This window comes from Chrysochloris asiatica, unplaced genomic scaffold (genome assembly GCF_000296735.1).
Source record: "Chrysochloris asiatica unplaced genomic scaffold, ChrAsi1.0 scaffold00057, whole genome shotgun sequence".
NCBI classification, from domain to species: domain Eukaryota; kingdom Metazoa; phylum Chordata; class Mammalia; order Afrosoricida; family Chrysochloridae; genus Chrysochloris; species Chrysochloris asiatica.
This window is the reverse complement of record NW_006408575.1, coordinates 12,628,548-12,634,239: the sequence shown is the minus strand read 5'-3', so window position 1 is coordinate 12,634,239 and position 5,692 is coordinate 12,628,548. Positions and strand designations below refer to the sequence as shown.

Genomic DNA, 5,692 nt, shown 5'->3' with positions numbered 1-5,692 from the left:
CTATGTAGCAAGCACTTGATTAGATATAGAGTTTCATTGATGAACAAGACATAGAGCTAATGCATAGTTCTGTCTGGGTGTCTATGCACTTTCCACAGATAACAAGTATTATTAGATATAGTTTGCACCGTATAGCACTGTCTCCTCCCACACCAGATGTGAGTACAGAGAGAAGTTTTGGACGTTTAATTCCAGACATTTTTCTCTGCACTTACACCTTTGTGGGCATCTTCCAAAATTTCCCCAGTACCAGTATGTTCCGGAGAGTTCCCTCTCATTCTGTCAACCTCATCTTTAATTTATTCTATAGCAGTAACAATTAATAAACATTTATGAGCATTTGAAAAAAAAAAAAAAAAGCTATGGACAACATTGTCAAGTATGAGTATTCCAGAACACTTAATTGTGCTCATGTGGAACCTGTACATAGACCAAGAAGAAGTTTTCAAAGAGAATAAGGGAACACCAAATAGTTGAAAATTAGGAAAGGTGTGCATCAGGGTTGCATTCATTTGCCATATTTATTCAATCTGTATGCTGAGCAAATAATCCAAGAATCTGGATTATATGAAAAAATATATGGCATCAGGATTGGAGGAAGACTCATTAACAACCTGTGATATGCAGATGATACAACCTTGCTTGTTGAAAGCAAAGAAGACTTAAAATACTTACTGATGATCAAAGACCACAGCTTTTGGCATGGGTTGCATCTCAATGTAAAGAAAATAAAAATCCTCACTACTGGACCAACATCCATATAGCTGGAGAAAAGACTGAAGTTATCAAAGACTTCATTTTGCTTGGATCAGCCATCAACACTCATGGAGGCTGCAGTCAAGAAATCAAATGACATATTGCATTAGGCAAATATGCTGCACATCAGACCTCTTACAAATGTTCAAGAGTAAAGATGTCAGTTTGAGGACCATGGTGTCTCTGACTCAAGTCATGGTATTTTCAAAAACTTCATATGCATGCGTAAGTTGACGGTGAATAAGGAATACCATAGAAGAATTGATGCATTTGAGTTTTGGTATTGGAGGAGAATATTGAAAATACCAATCTGTGTTAGATGAAGTACAGCCAGAGTGCTCCTTGGAACCCAGGATGGCCAGACTTCTCTCATACTTAGAACATATTATCAGGAAGTACTAGTCCCTGGTAAAGTCGAGGGTCAGAGAAAAATAGAAATGAAATGAATTGCCACAGTGGCAGCAGCAATCGGCTCAGGTATAGCAATGATTGTGAGGTTGATGCAGAACCAGACAGTGTTTTGTTCTGTTGTGATTAAGATCGCTGTGAGTCAGTACTGACACAAAGGCCCTTAACACCAACATCAAGAAATGGGATCTTTATTTCCTCTCCTTGAATCTAGGTGAGTGTTTTCCTACTTTCAGTGATAAGATAAGGCATTCTGGTTACTTAGTGAGTTACACAGCTGCTAATCACAAGGTGAGCAGTTTGAGTCCACCAGCTGCTTCTTGGGAGAAAGATGAGGCCTTCTGTTCCTATAAAGATTTACAGCCTCGGTAACCCTATACACAATCATGATGAGTCAGACCCGACTCCATGGCACACATCCACCACCAATAAAATAAAGCAGAAGTGCACTCAGTCATTAAAGACCAAGAAACCTTTGTCTGGTTCTCTTGGAACACTCACTCTCAGGATGATCATTCTAAGGAAAGCCATTGTCATGAAAGTCTGACTACTGTGAGACCACCAGATTGAAGAAGTCATGTTTACATGCCCTGGATGACAACCCTGGTTAAGTAGACTTGATGCATTTGAGTTATGATGTTTAAGCTAGCGTCCCTCTAGCTTCCCAAGGTTTCAGAGATGTGAATGAAGGAGTCTTTCTCAAAGTGGAGCTTCCAACTATCTAAGTCACCTTCTGTTGTTCAAGGCACCCCAACTGAAGTTCCAGAATCTTGGAGCAGAAATAAACTATCCCCACTGTGCCCTGACTGAATTCCTAATTCACAGAATTCCTAAGCATAATATAAGGGATTTTTATACCATGTTTTGAGGACAGTTTGTTTAGGGAGCGGTGGCAACTAGAACAGATGGCAAAGTAAAAAGATGGGAAAACCTGATTCTTTGATAGCAGCACAGAGTGGCAAAATTAACCAAGCCTAGAATTGCCTCATCTCTGGGCTTCTTGTTATATGATTCAATTGTTTTAAACCCTTTAGAAATGGGTTTCTTGCTACTAAAATCATCCTTTAAAAACACAGTATGAGACAATTAAAGCACACTAACACGAGCAAAAAATAAGTACTGGAATTGCTCAAAAATTAAAGAATAAGTAACAAGACAACCAATTCAAAGAGTGTCAGAAACTGGAGCTGTGAATTCAATGATACCAACATGCATACATTCCCTCTCTTTCTCACTCCAACATCTCTGATTTTCTCGAGACATCACACTGAGCACTGTATCACTGAGGTACATACATTTTCCAGTGAACATGAGGAGGTTGAGGGAAGTTGAGATAAAACTGGTAGAGTCTATACATCTGTTTAGTGCTATATGGAAGAAGTAATCCAGGCTTCTTGGCTTCCTAAACCTTCCAACTATATGTTTGCTCACCTTTGGTCCCATCTATGACATGTTACATTCTGTGATACCAACAAATGAACCATGAACTAATCTGGGAAAAGCACAGTTGGCAGCCTCCCTGGAGTTCATGGGGAAAAGGGTTGAAAACTGATCGTAGTCTGCTATTATTAAAGTGCAAAAATGTACTTAAAGATTTCAAAATGATTCTTTCAAAAGAGAGAGAGAGAATAACTTAACTCTAGAAATGTAAATAAATTGTAGTATAGTCACAAAAGAAATACTATACAGTGATTAAAAAGAATAAACTTGACAGAGGTCCCCTGAAGCCTAGCCAAGCTCAATTGTCATGAGTGCAATAACTGAGATCCGGATAATGGGAAGAGGCCACCGCCTGCAACTCTGAGGCTTGGGGTGGCCCAGGGCATCAGAGGAGGCACCCAAAGTCCACCACAGAACACTGGGTGCCAAGAAGTCCACTAAGGGGCACCCAGGCCAGAAGACAAGGTGAGGTCTACCTGTTGCCACCTGTTAGGCCCATCTCACAGGGCCACAGCTGGGCTGTACCATATGGTGCTGCCCCACAGCAAGCTTCACCTGATTTTCCACTGTGGGCCCCACCAGTCACCCCATGCCACTGCTCCCTCCCAACTGGGACTCCCAAAATTCCAGCCAAGAAACCTTTATGCCCTGATCAGCTCAACTGTGCAGAACACCCCACAGAATTAGAATTTCATCATCAGTTCATCTGGACATGAAAATGGCTTCAGTGCCAGGGAACTAATGATCCACATGCCAACTGTTAGTGAATGAAGGTCTCACATATTTTGCCAGTTTCCACAGGAAATTGCTCTTCAAATACTAGAAAATGTCAAATATGAAAGCTGCAGCTAATCACTCACCAGTATATAATTTCAAGTAAAATTTTGTTCTACATTAGTCTAAGCTTGCCTGAATATTTCGGATTATACCACACTGAGAGCTTTCCAAGACTCAGTTATGTCTTTCTGTGTGATAATGAAAAGATTGGCTGCAAAGCTTAGAAACTAAAATCAGCATATATGGACACCATCAGGCAGTTTCTGAAGCTGATTTTCACCAAGCCATGTCAATAAATACAACATCTATAATCAGGTCCCTCTGGTTTCAATAATATCATTGGAGACCCTGCAGATATCAGTGATGAAAACTATATTACTTCTAGACAGAATGTGGCCATTATCTGGGCCACAGTGCTGAGGAGCCTGCTCTGGATGACACATATACAGGGAAACCTGGCTTCATTTACCCATTTAGATGATCTGGCTTTTGATATGTACTAAAATTGAGAATTTGCACAGATCATTCCCAAACTAGACAAAAGAAAGCATGATGCTATCCGAAAGGAACATTACAACACTATGCCAAGAAATTAAAACAAATTATTGCTGATTTACAAAAATTTGTCAAATGTCTCAGGAAGTATTAGGTGGAGAAGAGTTATACTACAGTCTCACCAAGAAGAAGCAGCAGCAGATGGAGCAGTATCACGCCAAGGTCTACCAGCCACTGGAGATTGACAACCCGATGGACCTCAAGTCGGTAGCTGTGAAGAACCTTTGATGGCAGTCCTCACTATCAGAAACCCAAGGCCACGCTGCCTCAGCAGGACAATAGGCTGACAGAAAATCAAGACACAGAGCCACTCCTGTAGGAACAGCCCTCTTCACATTGGCATATGCTCCTCTTCAGCACGCCATCATGGACTGAGTCTCATCCAAAGATCAACAAGGAGATGTTACCCTATGACTAGCCACCCCTCTCAGATATTTGCAGAGGGAAGCACACATGGAGTATGAAATGAGCAATGAGGATGCCTGTGAGGCTCAAAGAGGTGTTTCATGGGAACCAGAGACCTTAACAGGGAAATCGCGGAAAGAACACAGCTCCACCAGTGATGTAGGTGGAGAGAATTTGGTTGTTGGGGCCTATTCTAAGATGTATTACTTGTTTTGTATAAAAAGTTAATGGGGGTTCCCGTATCACGGTAGTGGAGAAAGTCAGGTAGGGAAGTCTCCGTGCTAGAGGGACTAAGATCTCATGCAGGAAGCACTCACAGAACAAGGCCAGAGCTCCTGATCTTCCATAAGGTCCAGGACATCAGTTTCCCACACCTGCAAGTGAAAAAATCATGATATCAAGGAAAATACTGTGAATTAGGAATTGGGAGAGGGGACTCCTTCTGTGGCGACCCTGCCCTGGCAGAGTTTAGGGGGCAGGGCTACCGTCATTCTGGCTCAGTGAACTGGCTCTAAAAGCAGCACAGAGACACTTGTGAAAAGAGGCACAGGAGACTCTACACATTTCTACCGTATCCTTCCTGTCATGCCTTCTTCGCTCAGCCAGGATGCCATCAGGTGGGTGGATGTGCACCCCCAAAAAACAGCCTTGACGCTGCAGTTTCTCCATAGTACAGAGAGAAAGAGCTTGGTGGCCACTAATGATGTCAGCCACAGGAGATACAGCCCTAAGATTGATTAGTGCTAGACCCTTGTTGGCTGTGTGCCTTGGAGTTGGTTCCCACTCCAGGCGATCCTGTGCAGGGTTTCTGGGGCTGTGGGTCTTTGCGGGAGTGGAGTGCCTCGCATTTCTCCTGTAGAGCGGCTGGTGGTTTTGAGCTGCTGACCCTGCGGTTTGTGGCCGCTGCGCTACCTAAGCTCCATGTGCAGGACCCTTATAATACAATCTGTAAAACCCCAACCATAAAAAGACTCAACCATCTCGAGAATTGCACTGTGCACATGCAGACACATAACTGACCTTCAGAGACAAAAATAGTGGACAATCTTTCTCCCAACCATCTCGAGAATTGCACTGTGCACATGCAGACACATAACTGACCTTCAGAGACAAAAATAGTGGACAATCTTTCTCCCATTAACTTCTCAATGTCTACCTGCACACCCTCTACTGTAGTGACTAGAGGAGGGGCCTGAGCGAGTAAACACCCTCACCCACTGCTGGAGGCTTCTACCTTGCACACACACTACCTATAAAGCACAGGACAGTCGACCACAGCTTCATTTCTGTTCCAAAGTGGTGGTATTTGTCTCTGCATTTATATTACTTCTGCTTTTGATCCTTTTGATTA

At 42.6% G+C, this 5,692-nt stretch overlaps 1 pseudogene; it reads left to right on the top strand.

The window, feature by feature from the left end:
• Positions 1–83: 83 nt before the first annotated feature.
• On the top strand, positions 84–4,354 carry LOC102812011 (annotated as a pseudogene).
• Positions 4,355–5,692: the final 1,338 nt, after the last annotated feature.